This window comes from Oxyura jamaicensis, chromosome 2 (genome assembly GCF_011077185.1).
Source record: "Oxyura jamaicensis isolate SHBP4307 breed ruddy duck chromosome 2, BPBGC_Ojam_1.0, whole genome shotgun sequence".
NCBI classification, from domain to species: Eukaryota; Metazoa; Chordata; class Aves; order Anseriformes; family Anatidae; genus Oxyura; species Oxyura jamaicensis.
Genome location: NC_048894.1, coordinates 53,307,554 through 53,325,188, shown reverse-complemented (window position 1 = coordinate 53,325,188; position 17,635 = coordinate 53,307,554).

The following is a 17,635-nucleotide window of genomic DNA, read 5'->3' as shown; positions in this document are numbered from 1 at the left end:
TGGCCCCTGGAGGACCAGCTGCACGCACCAGCTTTGTTCCAGTGTTGTATTTTATTCTTTAGCTAACATAGTAGATACTGGCCAGGTCAGACAGACTGCCAGGGAAGCTTTTGTTTCCTTAAGCAGAAGGATAAATGAAACACTGGAAGGGTTTCTTAATTCTCAGATGTTTTTTTTATACAGGCAGGGGTGCTGTGAAAGACCATGCTAATTCTGTCCCTGTAGCATCCAGTTGGATAGCTGGGGAGTTGTGGAAGAGCTCAATATATTTTTCTGCTGCCACGTTCTCTTTGTTTGAAATGCTCTCATAGCTCTTCTGTAGCACAGATTTGGATCTTTTGCATATGAGACTCTTTTCTTAGCTTGCTAAAGTGAAAAGTGCGTGGGGAATGACAAAAGAAAGATGCATGCAACCACAAAGCAAGGGCAGGAGCAAATTATTTCCAGCTATCTTAAAAAGACATGTAGGTTTGAAAAAGAAAATCTGGTTTTTGTAAGTACTCACACTTCAGTGATTTATTTCTGACAAGCCCCAAATGAGACAACAAGGTAATCCTGCAATTCTGGTCATAGGAAGGGTGCCTCTGTAATGGAGTGAAGTCTGAGGAAAAAAAGGTAGGATAAAGAGAAGAAAATAGCTTAGCAGTCTCGTGTGCAGAATTAGTTTAGGGTAGATGTGAAATCATCCCTCCTGGATCTGAGGACAGCCTCCAGAAATGTTTAGGACTATTTGGTTTGGATTTAGGCCTGACTTTGGGAGACAACCTGGAGTTTCATCCAATGTGAAGTTTGCCATTATTCATGCTAATTAAAGGATAGAAGTCAGGGCTTGTTTCTATTCAGCAGCAGAAGAGGAAGTGAAGGAAACCCTTCTCAATGTTCTCTTTAAAGTCAATAATTAGATCTGATGTCAACACGCTTGAGTAAGCATTGTATTTAGAGACTAGGGCAGGAATGTTGCTGGGCATCGGGTTGTGGGGATGGGGATGGTTAAGAGGCAGTTTCCAGTGGAGCTGGCCAGACATGTGGGCTGCTGGATGACGACGTGTGGGCTGAAGATAGATGTGGGATAAGGAGAGGGGAGATGGCCGAGAGGTGCTAGCTCTTGCCATGGTTGCTGGCTGTGCATGGCACCACTGTTGGACAATTTGTTGACAGGAGTCATGAACCATTTGGGGAGAAAAGACATCATGTAGAAAACTCCCCACACATTTCCGAGCCTCTGAAAAGGTTTGGGTTTTGTGTGAATGTTGATATGACTTAGTTGGTTGTAGGTGTCAGCAACAATTCCTGCCTTTTGAACACTGAAATTTAAGGCTGTTGTATTCTGCTAATGCTCCCTATGTTAAGTAACCTTTACAAATAACTAACGTTTACAAACAAATAAGTGAGCTAACATTTGTGTGAAAGGCAACTTCCCACACTGACCGAACCTCCATCTGGCTGCAGGTGGGAGGGAGGCATGGGAGACTCTGTCAGCCCTCACGGATGGGATTCAGCTGACATATGGGGGTGACCCTGGCAGAGGTATGGCTAAAACTTTGGAAGCCACCTCTGCAATCCAAGCATCAAGGGTAATCCTGTAAAATGGCACTATCTGTCAAAATAAAAGTGAGCTGTTTCTCAGCTGTGTTCTAGCAGTGTTCAGATCCTGGCGGATGAGGTAGCGGGAGACAGATTTTGAACTGGTCGAGAAGGCTGGCCGAGCTCCTGCATGCCAGCTCTGTTTGGCCTGCCGTGCTGACAAGTGTTTTCCTACACACACAGCTGTGTGGCTGCCCCCGAGAAGCAAGTGGAAGCACCTGTGTTGGTAAAAGCCAAAGAGCCAAGGAGCCAAGCACGTACCCAACACGAGAGAGCAGGAAACAAAATGGTGGGTAGATCCCCGAACCAATTTGGGACTAGTGCTTGCGAAGGCTTGAGCGAAACCTTGCCGTACAATGTACTGGGGTGGCAGGAACATGCAGCTTTTCCATTCTAGGGTGAAAACATGTTCGGCACGGCCGTCTTGCTTACTTCTGTCGGTGAGGAGCACGTTATTAGCTGCCCTTTTGGCTGCGATCTGCCGTTTAGGTTGTGACATGCCTCGGCGGTGGTTGGAAGGGAGAGAAGCGGCACGATATGTCTTTGACTTTACACCACATGTTTCAGAACGCTGTAGTTCACTCTCACATTTTATAAAATCAATTTCCATTCTGTCATGGTATTTCACACATTCGCATTCTGAATAAGTTAGAGAATATTCTACAACTTACTAAAATAACTTTAGTTTTAATTTTTCCTATTACATGAAGGAACCTATCCATACTTTATCTGTTACAGATGGAAAAACTACATATGGAGAAGTCAGATCTATTAATTAGTTTATAAGCACAAAGTCCCCTAAAGAGTGCCACAGATCCATGTGTTATTCTTAAGAGCTGTCTGAAGTACTTGCACTGAATAATTTATTTCAATTTAGCCCTGTTTCTGCTGTTAATTATCTAAGATCAGACTTTGTTTTTTGGGGCTTTTTTTTAACCATTCTACATATTACCTAAATTCACTGAAATGCTCTCTGAACGTATTTCAGCTTGCTGATGTATTCAAACCATCAACACTCATTGACTGTTCTCCGTTGTCTTTAAGGAATGATAGGATGATTACTAACTTCTGTTGTTTTTAATCCTTCAGTCATTAAATCCTAGGAGGAAGGAGGGGGGGTAGGAGAATTGGATGATCAACCTCCTGGGAACTCCAAACAGCATTATTTTTATTTCATCTCTGAGGACTGTTTCGAGGCCCTAGCTAAGGATCTGGCTCTGCTGTGCTAGGCCAAGCAGCATCTTCCCAATGTTGTGTAGCTCTTTTGTGTTGGAGAGAGTTAGGGTCAGCCAAGTAACAAGCGTAGGAACAGGGAGCTGATTCCCATGTTTCCTCCTGGTAACATTACTGAGCGGAGCAGCTCCACAATGGGACACTTTCAGCATACAAGATGAGAAGGGCCATAGCAGTAGGTTTGGAAAGAGTTGGACTGACAGGGGTGAGGTAGAAAAATGGCTGTAATCTGAAAATCGTGGTTTTGTTTGTGGACTATTTTATGTGTGAGGCTTGCATTGGCCTATTTATGAAATAAAACCAGGAAAACGTTTGATGTAGGTAAGCATCGGTACAGCAATGTGGCAGGGTAATGTAATTTGCACCCTCACTGAATTACTGCAAATTTAGTCTGCTAAATTATTATTATTCACCTTCTGTAAAATAAATGCTGAAAAGCATTTTGCAGTGTATCTGCTATTGTGTAGTATAGTTCTGCCATAAATGCTACTACAACTATCTGGTAAAACTAAACTAAGTTCTGCTAAAATCTGTGTGTCTTTGCCACCATTTGTTTTATTCTTCTAACATCACCCTGTGAAACATTGCCACCCCTATGCTGAGCAATGTACAAATCATGTTGGGCATGCTATCCCAGAGTGTAGGGTCAGATCTGGTGAGGATCTGTAGGCACTTCGAGATAGGGGATATTTGCTGTCGTTCTCAAGGGCAAAGCAAAGGCACTGATGGGATTGCCAGGAACACTGGTTACAGCTTTAACTATCAGAATACCTTTTAAAATCTGTCCCTTATCCAAAATAGACCAGAAAAGCAAAAAGAACTGGAGAAAAATGTCTGTAACGCTGCTCTTCCCAGAGGGCCTCAAAGGAGAAAGTGACTTTCCCAGAATTAGATAGAGAATCTGAAGCAGTGCTGGACTTTGAACCCAGGTCTCCCAGTATGTTGCCATAAATACAGGACACAGAAATGCTTTTGGACAATGAACCGGAAAATGGGTCAAAAATAAAATTCAAGGTAATTTACAGGTGTGTATGAGAAAATACTCGCAGATGTGTCCTCTTCTTCATTCATCTCTGTCAGTGCTATGTGTTGCATTTGCAACTCTGTAATAGCTGAAAGATTTAAATAGCTATATATGATTTATTAATTTATTTAGGTAACTCCCTCTGGTACAATTCATGTAGTTGTGCATTTTTATATTCCAGTAAGTCAGCGAAACGCAATGTGTTGATGCCCAACTCGAATGTAAGCAAATAACCATTGTGTAGAGACCCACTTCTTTTGATTAGGTCACGCTTTAATTAAGTTTTCTGTGTGTCTTCCTACCTCTCCCTGGACGTTATGGCCGGCAGCAGGCTTTTAATACTGCCGCGATTTGGCACTGAGACTCCTGGGTCACCGCCAGTCCTTGTACACAAAGGCTGCGTTGATAGACTTGTGATAAGGACTCAGCGGGAGATAAGGGTTATGCTTTGGCCCAATGGCTTGACCTTGCTCTCGTTGAGTCAGCAGCAAGAGCCTTATTGATCACAAAGAGAGCGGGACGCGTTATTGCCTTTTCATTCTCGAGCGCTGCATGGAGGCAGATGGGAGGGACTGCTTGTGGTGCTGCTGAGTGCAGTTTGTTGATATACAGGTGCCTGTTCTTGCGAGAATCAGGCCTTCTTTTGGCACGGCAGCTTTATGTATCCGTGTTTTGTGTGTGAACGCAATGTTTGTCAGGCACTAGTTTGGCAGTGCTGGAGACGGCAGCTCTCCGTGCACGGGGTGTCTGGCTTGGTGGTGCTGAATCGATGAGCTGCGTTGCGATGCGTGCCAGTGTATCAGAAGGCAGGTCTGAGACATTGGTGAGTGTTCACCAAGCCTGTTAATCCTCTCAGGCTGTAGCCACACAGTTGAGTTTGGTATTCTCATCACCTAAATTCCTAAATGTACTTCTGAGGCACATTCCCTTCTAACGCAAGCTGCCCAAACATCTGTGGCGAGACTAAGGAAAACATGGAGAAAAAGACCCGAAGATGAATATTTCAGCAGAAACGTGGGAAGGAATGCAATGTAGCTCACGCAAAACCTTCTGTAGTGTATGCCATAAATTAACACAATATAAATTTATACATATTTACACCACATAGACTAAAATATATAAATCCTCAATACTCAGCCTTCTGTAGTAGGTGTAAGCAAGCAGTCCATATGCTTAGCTGATTTCTGGGGAGCTCTAGGGAACAAAATGTATCTTTGTGGAACTTATGATATTAAGGAGATTATAAACTAGGGTAATCAGTGGAGCTCACAAAATGGGTTGTCTTTTCTGCAGGCTGAAAACAAGCAGCAAAATCCCAATTTGCTATCTAAGGTTTTAATTCAGCCAGGTGCTAAAATACACATGTAACGTTTAAGCGCATGAATAGTCCTATTGATGTTGAAGGCCTAAAGATCAATCCATCGCTCGCTGGATTTTCCTGGCTTCAGGCTCTATGAGTCTATTTTCCTCTCGAATTTGTGTACTTTCATTGCAAAATACAAGCTTGTAACATCTCATTAGGTACCAGATGTTTCCTTTTCCACCACTTTACACCAGCTATTCTAAACCAGTAACATGTATCCTTCTTTTACAAAGCTTTGCAGTGAAGAATCTGATCTCTAGCATTTGTTCTGTTGCTGCTGTTTTTAAATGAGAGAGAAAAAAAAAATGCTATGTGTTTAAAGTATGGGACCTGTAGTCCAAATGTCAGGATTCTCTTTCCAACAATACCATATTTTGTAGGGATTAGGGAAATTGCATGATTCATGAGCAATCTTGTATGATTTTTGTCTGAAAGGCTGGAAGAACTTCTACTTCACAGAGGTGCTAAGAGAGGGAAGGTGATGGTAACAGGAGAGTAAGAGGGAGGACTTGCTTGTAAGCTTTATGACAAACTGTCCTGCTGCATGCTGTTTTGCACAGGGACAGTGGGTTTATTTGTACTCTCTGATTTTGGCCACCTGTCACAGGAGAAGTCTAGACAGCCTTTGGAGAGGGAAGAAAGCCCATCAAAAGCACTGTAGGTTTTTCTGGTGCTATTGTATCAGCACACCCTCCTCTTCCCATCTTTCCCCAGCCATTTGCAAATGGCTCCAGAAGTACCTCGTCAGGCCCAAACCCACACGCCACACCACTGAGGTGATGCACCCCAAAGAGATGCTTATTGTGCTTAATCAGCACAGAGGGGTGCAGCCAAGGTTCAGTGGGCACTGAGGTTTTAATGTGTATATGCAAGGACTGTACCTTGCTCTGTGGCTCTACTCCTGGGAGAAACTCCTAGCAAAAATATGAGGAGATAGGAGAAAAAGCTAGAAGAGGCTGGGTTAATGTCAGCCACTCTATGGTGAAATTTCATTAAATATATGGGCACAGAACCTGCAACTGATCATTTTTGTTTTCCCGATTTGTTGTGGAAGTAAGTGCTTGGCTGCAACTGGGAAGGAATCAACTGGAGGGGTCAGGAGACAGAGCAATCTGGTCTTTTGCTTACTTAGGTCACCATATCTGCAAATTCATATTGGGTCAGTGTCATGCTATCTGAGCAGTCCTAGGGTGGTGTCATCAGCCTTTGACCTCCGGTGGAATTGCTAGCAAAGATAGTCACAGACTTGGAAGTTCTTGCAGGACAGAGATTTTATCCTTGTCAGCTGAACTAACAAGTTGTGTTTTTTTTTATGTCAGTGCTTCAATGAGGTGTCTCTGGTAATGCGTTTTGGTCAGAGACTGACCACTAGAGATCAATTTGCAAGTCCCCTTGCAAATAAAGTGATAGGAGTGGACAAGTTTGATGCATTGTGTCAACTGTGAATGCAACTTCCTCAAAGGAAAGTAAACAGCACCCCATGAAAATGCAAGCAAAGACTAAGGTGGCACGTCTATTAAGTATATTATGGCAAAGCAGCTATTGCTTATTAAAAAAAAAAAAAAAAAAAAAAAAGGAATTATCTTTGATGTCACTTCAGGGGTATTAATGGAGTCCCAGAGGGACGAATTTCAGCTCTGCAGTCTTGGGGTTGGGCTTTCCGCTGGCTGAATACAGACAGGTACTCGGTCTGAGTGTGCTCCTTACTGGAACAAACTCCCCTTGGAGTGATTCCCATCTGGCCCATAGGGAGAATCTAACATGGAAAGGCATTCCCATAAATGACCCAGTGTTAAGCGTCAAAGGGTAAGACCCAGCAAAATTCAGAAACTCTCCCTTCCTCCTCCCATCCACTACTTCCCTTCTGCTCCCCATCCCTCGCCAAAACCCACTCAGAAGTGTTTCAGCATGACTCCTCTCTTACCTGTGTTTTGTTAAGATTTGCTCTTCTGTCCTGAGGGAAACAGGTGAACAGTATGAGTTGACATGGAAGTGTTTTTTACAATTTTCCTTCAGCTGAGTTCCTCCCCTTTGTTTTACTCTGTACAATTATTACTGTATGATTTAATTGCAGTGCCCTTTTTTATCCGTCAGTGCAGGCCAAGTGTGCTGGAAATGAAAGGCAGCGTGTATCCTTCTGAAGTCACTAATTGTAGTACTACAGGTGAGCTGAATAACAGCCTATTGTAAATTTTGGTCTGAAGTTCTTTGCTGTTTAAATTGGACAACAGCAGGAGAGAGAACAAAAGCTATTTCCTACCTGATGTTCTTGGAAACCTGTTCCCAATTCTTTGTGGAGGACTGCTGCTGTACTTGAATATATTAAAATAGGGGCACAGGAATGACATTGATACTCTGCAGTGGAAATAGCTGTGCCTTTTGTATTCTCTTTCCCATTGCATGAGAGTTATGATAATCTGCTTCTTTCTCTAAATGGAAACCCTCCAGGGAAGTTTTGTGTACTCTAAATAGCATCTCTGTATGATCAGAGACTTGGCTTCATGTGCATGTAATGCATAATAGATAAAGATACAAGAATATAAATGCAGATTAGAGGTTATTCAGTCAAGGCGAGCCTGTTTAGTGGAGGGGCATACTACAGAAATGCCAAACAGTAAATTATTGCTGCTACCATTTCTGGCAAATCTCCCTGTTTTTGCCAAAACTTTGATATAATTCTGAACAGCAAATGGAATCTTTCTCATAAGTACCTATGTCTAAACCATTTACTCTCCTTATATGTATACTCAGCAGATAATCACATTCACTTTTCTCTCTCTATTGCATTGAATTTCATATAGCAATTTTAAAGCGATCTTAGTGCTGAAAATAGTCTGCCAATAGGGATGAATACAGACTTTCAGAAGAATACTTACATCTTCAAAACAATGCATGAACATTAATTGATCAAGCCCATTAGCAGCACTGGGACACAAATAAGTAGCATTAATCTGTTTTCTGTGTTCACTTTGATGGAGAAAAGGGCCCCAGCTTAGCCTCAGCACAGAGAGATTCTTCTCAGCTTTGATTTTAGCAGGGCCAGTGGCTTCTTAGTTGGGTAAGTATGTTCTTTTTGTTTTCCTGTTTGTCGAGAGATGATCAGAGAATTGTCTTTGCGCTTGTCTTTGCAAGCTAGCATGCATGACGCTCAGATGAAAGCTGATAGTACATTAGCCATGTGGACTAATTCTTTGTGTACGTGCTCTGACAATTCCCTTTTAACTGGAAAGATGATGACCCAAAACTGACTCTCCTACAGAAGCATCTGTGTCATCTTATTGCTACTCCTGTCTTTTTTGTTTATACAGAGAGTTTTCTTTTTGTTTCCGTAGACCATATAATAGAAGAACAATTGATGTTCTTTAATTTACCATATGTTCAGGGCCATACAATTATGGAGGAGTAATGGTCATTCCCTCTGGTAAAGTGAAAAGTATGGTACAGTTATTCAAGAAACAAGTAAGAGGAGAGAGGCTTGATTGTCACTGTCCTTAAACACCTTTCTCCTGACCCAGTTGACTTTTCGGAGGGAAACAGTGGTTACAGGAAGGAGCTATTTACTAGTTCTGGATGAGAGACTCTGTCTATAATAGAAAAATAAGTCCTTTTATGACCAATTGCAAGGCAATACACATCTGTTCCTTCAGCAACAGTAGATGGGACCATTTTATTTGACCCTGAGTACATGATATAGATTCAGGCAAGCAGTGAACATGAAAGTATTGCCCAGGGACACTGCACACTGAGCTCGTGTTCCTAAGGCTGCAAACGTGCAAGTCCTGGAGTAAAGCATCACCAGGGATCTGCCTTAAGTGCACAGTGGGCTGGTTGTAGAGAGCTATGTAAGTTGCTCTGAGTTTTCTTTGTTTTTTTTTTTTTTTTTTAAAAAAAAAAAAAAAAAAAAAAACTTAAGTTTTGTAGTTTGTAATATCATGAAAACCTGACATTTTTCAGTTGAAGTTCTCTCTGGTTTTGTGGGAAAGCTCGCAGAAGATGACCTAGGCACATCCACCTCGAAGCTTTGTCCCAACCATAATCTCATCACAGAGATCTGAGTTTAGATTTTCTTCCTTTCTGTAAGAAGCTTTAAATTCTGTTTTCTGTTTTGCTTTGTTGTTGCTGTTTGCTTGTTTGTTTTACTAGTGCTACCAAGCTATTAGGTGTTGCCGGCTGAAGGGGCATGTTCATTTTATTTTCTTAATTTGGTGGAGAGAGAATAAGAAAAACACCCAACCTTTTAGGGCTCTGAAGGTGGGAAGCACCTAGGTTCCTGTGCTAGAATGCTTATTTGTGCAAAGTGAAGAGGAGAGTCTGAGAGTATCCCAGCACAGTGGGAACAGCTAGTAGGACAGTGGTAAAAAGATGCTCCAAATGTGGGATCTGATCTCCTTAATCAGAAAAATGAATTGTCCTAGTTGCTTGGATAGTTGATAAATAGGGTGGTTACCAGTAACAGTTCTGTGAATAGTTTACTGAAATAGAACATCCATTGCTAGTTGGAACTAGCTGATGAACTCAGCGCGCATTTGCAAATTCTTTGGAATAACAAAAGCTGTATCCATTGTTGAATTTGCTACTTGCTGAATTCCCTGCCTACTTCAAGTCTCATCTCACTTTAAGGGTGATTTTGTGCATGGCAAGATTTTGCCTTCTCTGTCAAAGCAGTTTAAAAATGAAAGAGAGAATCCAGAATGACCATTAAAGCTCTTTGTAGCTGCAGAGACTGTTGCCAACACATCTAGGAGGCCAGACTCTGCGTTCAGACACAGTTCTTTCTGCCCTCTTTAGAAGACTATGACGTGTACCTCAGAGAAGAATTTACTAGTGAATAACCACCTCAGTCATCCTCCCTGAGGTTACAGCAGATTTGGGCACCAGAAATCATGCCTTTGTAGAAAACCAGGAGCAGACATGAATGCTAGCTGGATTTACCATCCAACGCAGCAGACAAGAGTAAGTAGGGTAAGTTCCAGTTAAGAGGCTCTTAGCCCCAGCACAGTCTTGAATGATGAAGTCAATTACAGAAGCGAAGGTTTATTCATGAGGGTGTAATCACCGTGTGCTTAAATCAGTTTTGAAGGTGGAACTTTAGCTTCTAGGTCTCATTGTAAATCTTCAAAAGAACCTACCTCTCTAAGCTACTGCCAGTTTTCCTATTGTGTACATAAATAAAAATCTCATTTTGAATCTCGATAAGCTCTTGCCTTTAATAATGTCTCAAGACTGCAAGTTTCATAGCTTATTTATCATGCACTCAATAAAAAAAATCCTTTTGTTGTTGGTAAATTCACTGCCTTTCAGATTCCTTGAGTATCAGCTTGCTTTGTATTGTCTGAGGAGATAAAGGGGAACACCCCACTTAACCTCTCAACATCATTCTGTACTTCCTTTTCAAGTAATTTTCGTATGCCTGTAATACTGTGCACCTTTTATAAACGCTACCTTTTAAGAGAAAATAATGCGATCTCTCAGTATCCATATAATGAACTATCTCAGTTACATTCCACTGCCTAATAGCATTGTGGTTTTTCCATTGAGGGATGCCTTATTCGATCGTTCTGACAAACTGCTGTTTTCTTGTAGCAAAATTGTTCAACATAGTGTTTTTACTGTTTTGTCAATAAGCAAAGGAAATAAAAACCTTATGGGATTTGAGCAAGAACATTCACACTCCGTATGTGAGCAGCGTTTGAATTGGAGTGTGGTGGGGAAGCAGAGTATAGTACGCAACCTGTTTACTGAAGTGCCTGCCAACAAAGTGGGATTTTATTCCCATTCGCTAGGATCTGACTTCGGGCCCATTGGCTCTCTCCTTTCCTTTCCATCTCCCTGCCTGCCTCCCGCCCCCCAGTATCTGATCCTAGCAGCTTTTTCCCTCGTTGCTTATTGCTGGTTTGGGGCTCAATTCTTACTTCTTCTAAAGTCTTCATCCTAACAGTGGAACTACAAGATGAAATTATGCGGTATGTGCTGTAGCGAAACGTTTCCAGTAAGAACTGCAGATCCTTTGGGCATTATCAGGCAACTGGGAGCTCCGCCGAGGGGAAGAAGTAGCTCTCTCTCTCTGAGCAGCGTACTAGGGATCTTTCTGAATTTAGGCCATGTCCGCAACTAAATTTCAGCTTTTTGATGATGAATTAATGAATGGTATGAAAACCTGAACTGAATGGAGCTATTCATTTTTTTAATTGTACGAGACAAAGATCGAAGGCAGGAGACTTGAAGCTGATTCAAGCAAAGCAGTCTTATATAATACATGCTAAACCTGTGGAGCACATTGCCATGAGCCATCCGCAGCTGCTTCTAAGGATGAAAAGATTATCCAGAACTGCTTTTGATATGATTTAAACTGTTTGAGAGGACTGTGAGCTCAAAACAGAGCAAGCCTCTCATTGATTAGCTGCTGTCCCTATGCACTGTTCATATTCATTAGCTGACCACTTCAGGGAGCATTACGCAGGGGTTTCTGGCCACTTGTTAGAAGCACACTGAATTAAATGAATTTTATGCCAGTTCTCTGATACAATATCTGCATTTCCTGTGCTTGCTACCAATTGTGAGTTTAGACAGGTTCAAATTATGTTAATTAGTCTATTTTGATGTCCGTGTTGCCTATCTGTTGAGACTGACACAGCTCCGCCCACCTCTTAACGAATATGTTAATTAACCCCTATGAGGCACCTAAATACGGCTCCAGAGCCAGGCAAATTGTGACAGCCGATGGCCCTTCAGGGCATAAATGGTTTCTCACTACGATCAATATTCTCCACTGCTGAAAGCGCTTCCTACTTTTTTGGACTTCCACTCACTTAACTCTCCCTCAGGCGGTTGTTTACAGTACTGAAGTGCAAGCCGGAGTTCAAACAGGGTAGCCTTAAAAGCTGCCTTAATGACATCTATAGAAAAACCATCTAACTCAGCTTTCATCTTCACACAGAAGGTCAGAGTTCACGGATTTTGTTCTTAGGCAGTTTCCATTTCGACCCCCTTCTCCACCCCACTATCTAGCCGGTGGGTTAAAAAGGTTGCTTAAAATATCCAGTTTCTTTCTTGATGCATCTGGAGTCCCAAATACTCTGGGGATCAAGAAAAGCACAAAAACAATGTTTCAGCTCTCTTGGTTCCAGATGGACCTGTTTTCTGATGCTGTTTATTTCAACTTCATGGATGAAATGAATCCTATTCCAAAGCAGTATCTGTTCTTAGCTTCGAGAGGGACAGTCGGGGCTTGGGGTCAACGTGGTGCCATCAAGAATTTTCTGGGTGGGCTTCAGAGTAGCATGCCACAGGCTCTCTCATGACCCTCAAAAGGTGGGCTATGTTTTGGATTTCTTTGGAAGAAATGTCTCATTTCTTTCCCCTTTCACCTAAATCACACAAGTCCATATAGCCAGGGAGGGGTTGGCATCCTTCTGACCAGAATCTGTGCATGGGAACCTTAGATCATTGCCTCTCTTGGTGATCTCACTGAAAAGTTTCCAACGTATTCATGTGATTCAGCTGCAGAATTTCTGTTTTTAGAGATGACTTAGGCACGCTGGAACTGAAGCCCCAAAGACAGAGAATAGTAGGCTAATTTTTTATCCCTGTTACTACAGTAGATCTGATTTTTCAAGAATGCTGCACACTCAATAAGTAGCTCCAGGTAACTTCAGCTCTAGGGATCCCTGTGTAGAGTCGTGCATATGCCATGTGTAGCAAACCAGCTGTAGCTCACACACCTCTGGGTCTTCCCTCTGCTTTGTGCTTCCTTCATCCACTCAGTTTTTAATACCTGTTAAGACTTTAAATTCAGGAACCCTTGGTAAAGCTGTGAAAAAGTCTATGGGGCTTTCTCATGACACAAACCTGCGTTGCTGTATGACCGGGATGTTCTGGCCTAACTGCGATGCATTCCTTCAAAATGGTATTTGTAGTAGGTATAAAACAGTTTTCCTGCATTTTCCTATATAGGAAAGTCATAGGACTGGCAGTACTGAAGTTATTTACTCACTACAAGCTACGCTACTTGACCGTGTTAGGGTTAGTCAGTGTTAGCCCGAACCAATCACTCTGTCACAGGAGAAGAGGTGTTAATTCCTTTTCTGTGCTACAGCAGGCCAGGCTTTGAACAAAGACACTGTGTACACTGAACCGTGGAAACGTACAGGCTTGAAATTAGACGTTATACTATTGACAATGATTTTTTTTTCTTTTTTTTTGGGGGGGGGGGGGGGGGGTGAGGGGTACCAGGTTCTGGTGAAACAAACTTCCAGGTGAAACAAACTTCTTGCTCTGTAATCGTAAAAGTTAATTGGTCACTGAGCAAAGGATCCAGATGCGTGCATTTTTGAAGTGTTTCTGTGACCCTGACAGGCCCAGGAGGTTTGGTCATTTTGTGCAGAGCTGACCTTATGTCTGGACTGACAGCTAAAGGTGAAGGAGCTGCAGATCCATGATGACTCAGACGTGAAATAAGATGATTCATTCAGGACAGCTGGAAGCCAAGAAGTGCCAGCGAAAGGAGCCAGGCTTTCTTGGCTGATATAGGTGCATTAATTGAGGAAGACGTGTTTGCTGTAGGGCATGACGAGTTAAACTTCAAGCTACACACAATTTCTCATTTGGAGGAGGGAAGGGAGTGTATTACATGTTTTCACAGAGGACAATGGAAACCTTGTACCTGTGACAGACTTCTGTGGTATTGTTCCGAGCAGGGAAACATAAAGGCCTGATTGTCTTCCATGTACCGTTGATGTTAATCTCTGGGACGTTCTGTGTGGGAGATACCTTTAGCGCTAAGGAGCAGACGGTGATTTCAAGAGTTTTGGCCAAATGGACCTATCTGGGCAAAGAGAACAAAAAAGGACATAGGATGAGATGGCAGTGGTACTGGGAGGGAGGGAGGAAGGAAGGGAGGGATGGAGCCTGGGGAGTCCTCTGTGGATTGCAACAGAGGCAGAGCTTTAATAATCCAGCAAATGTGTGGGCAGACTATTTACAGCAGCAGTTATTTCTCCTTAGGTGCTTCCAGCAAAAAAATACTGTATGGTTAAAACAGCAAAGCAGAATGGAAGAACACTGCATTTTGCTCTTTGGAGAAACTGATAGGATATCATCGTTCCCTTACCTACTGGCCAGTTCTTTCTCACATTCAGTGTTTGCTTTTAGATGCCAGCACTTAAAGACAAAGACATTGGCAAGGCTGCAGCGTTAGGTCAAGAAAGATGCACCGGTGTGAGTACCAGAACAAGGACATTAATGTTTGACCTTTTTCTCAGCAGAGGAAGAGAGTGAGTGAGTATAGATCAGGTGGTCGGCAGCCACCGAGCATTGCCAAAGCCAGACTATACACACTGAGGATCTATCTGATAGAGAAAGACAGTGGAGCATTATTTGTATGTAGAAGAGAATCTAACAAAGGCAAATGTTAATTCCCTTGGTTGTTTTTATTTTCTTTTATTATGACTAAGAAGTTCCAGACCAGATGATGGCTTTGTTCACAGAGTTTGACAATACCTCTGACCACATTTAAAGTTTTTTGAAAGAATGCACGTAAAATCCTAGAGACATGTCTCATCATTACATTATTCATGTAGGGTATGTTGTAAAGCCACATGAGGGTGAGATCGTTAAGAAGTTCCAAACTGAATAATGAGCCTAGATGGAAAAATATTCTGAAAATGATCTGTATTAACTCAGAATGCCAGAAGTTTCATTTCCATCTATAACAAAATGTGTGTTACTGTTGATACCAGTTCTGTGTGCCCTGTTGAATCAGCTGTGTATGTAGTTATATCTTGGAGAGATTTTGTGGTCTGTAATGCATTTCTTTGCAGCTGATCTTATATCCTTAACGAAGTCTTCCAAGGGGGGGAAAGAATTTGTGCACAAGTCAGAAAGCTGCTCAGCTTGAAAGTATGTGATAGTCCTTTCTGTATAAGAATATGTAAGAGAGCATACTCTTATGTGTGTGGCTCGTTCTGTAAAGTAGGACTGTTGTAAAAACTCTTTGCATCAGATAAACTAATCCACCTATTCTGAAGAGTTACTGTGAGATGTTTAATAGAGATAGAGTGAGTCTTGAAAATAAAATTCAGGCGAAAGATCTGATGCTGAGGATGCTCATGTTGAAAATAAAACCTGTATTTTGTGTATGTTTCTTCTGGCTTTCACTGAAAGCTTGGATCCATGCAGATCTGAAGGTTTTTCATATGTTTAATGTCTTGGATCTTGCAGCTTCTGTTCAGCAAAAAGCCAGATTTATACACACACAGAGATAGGTCGCAGTTGTTTCTGTGACTTCTTTGGAGTCTGTCTGGGAAGCGGGGTGGTCGGGCTCTCCAAAGTGCTTAAAGAAGTATTTATTAGTAAGGAAAGCAACAACTCCAACCAGAATGAGTTATGCTCCGTTTTTCTTTGTCTCCAGTAAACCACTTCCTTTCCTGAAAGCATCAAAACAGCCAAAAGGCACTAGTGACCAAACAACATAATTGCAAGTAGAAATAATTACAGAAATTAGGAAGCCTTCTGAGACTTGTAGACATGGGGAATATTGTTGAAGCGAAGGTCCATATTCCCCATGTTCGGATATGTTTGACATTCTGGTTTTGGCATAGGCCTGTCCTACTTCTAACTAACCAGTTTGCTACTATTTTCTTTGGATATTTTTCCTGAGTGGGCTTTTTCGCTCTGACTCATTCAGGATAAAGCAACTAGCTTGGAGTGTGTGAAGGCAGACTTCCGGGACAGTACCAAGAAAAATTATATAAATCCGAAGCATACTAAAGGCCTGTTGTCTTTTAAAACCCATATAGCCATTCTCCAGATGGAGCAATGCCTACAACTTACAACTGATATTTTTTGTGCTCCAGTTACAGAATATATTGCAAGTTTTAGAGAACAGCTGCTATTAGTGCTGCTTGCAAAAGAACAGAGAGAAACACAATTCAGTGGCTAAACGAGAAGTAAATTAGGAAGGTGGGAAAATGGGAGTTTTTAAAAAATCCCATTGAAGTGATTTTTTTATTTTTTTCAGCTGGCAGGGGAAAATTCAGTATAGCATGTAGAGTAACACCACAACTGAACATTTTATCGCTGGGAAAAATGGAAAATTGAGTAATTTCATTAGCTTTTGATGCCTGAGCTGATTTTGTGCTATTCTAAATGGTGAATGCTGTATTAAAATTTCTTCGCATGCCCTTTCATTGTTAGATAGTGACCAGATACACCTCTCAGTTGTTTCATCAAGAAAATATTACTGAGTTTTACCTCGTCATTTACAATTTACATAGGTACTAGTCTCTAAACCTGCTGCAAGCATCTCTTAAATTCACTAACAAAATGTTAAAACAATATCGAATTACATTTAGGTAATGGGGTTTTGGAAAAGAAAAACGTGTTTACTCTTATTAATAATATACTGACATATAGCCTAGCAAAGGCTGTAGAAAACATCGGTGATTTTAATCCTACTGCACTAGAACTTCAAGTTCCCAATGACATAGTCATTAGGCTATGACATTTTCCTTTATTTTTAAAATACTCCGTGCCCCTCTCTTTGCACATGGGATAATTGCAAGTGCCATGGCTTCTGCATTTGTTAGTATTCTCATAATTTTGGGAAGCCCCCTTCTGGCTACCTGCATGTCACCAAGCAGTGCATGTTCCCTGGAGGAAGCGAACACGCTGGTTAGAAGCAAATGCATGACACTCCTTGGAGTCTTTGTAGTAGTCTCCTTAAAGTTCATACAATTGGGGATTGTGTGACTAGGGGGGGAGAGGGGGGAAAGCAATGATTTTAGAAGTTTGTTCTTTTTGTTTGTTTGTTTGTTTGTTTGTTTTGTTTTGTTTTGTTTGTTTGTTTTAAAGGACATTTCTAGGCCTCATAATTCTGGTGAAAGAGCCCTGAAATGTGATGCCCCTGAAGCCTCAAAATGAAAGTAGCTAAAGTCAAGAACTCAAAAAACAAAACAAAACAACAACAACAAAAAACCAACAAACCTCTCCTAATTTAAACCAGTCTCATTATTTGGGGCACAGAGTAACTCATGCTTGTTGAGTGCTCAAGATTGCTGGCTCTGAGGTTTTCTAGGTTGTATTTTTGGGTTGTATTTATGCAGTGAATTACTTTACAGCTTGTTGGGGGTTTTGGAGGTGGGAGAGTTGTGTTGTTTACATGCTGTGGATTGATTGGGAACAGTTTCCCAGAGAGTATTCAATATCCAAAATTTCAGCTGGGTTGATTAGCTGTGAATGCTTGCATATGCCGTGTGGCGTTGTTCCAGTTCCTGGACTGAATGAGTGTAACAACTTCAGCAGTCCGGATTTTGAAAAGCACTGATGGTGTCTGGAAGGCAATGGGTTCCCTCAGCTCTCTTTGGCAAAGACAGAGCGACAGGTCACACTTAGGGACCTGCGCAGACCAGGAGGTAGGAAAGCCGGTGGCACTT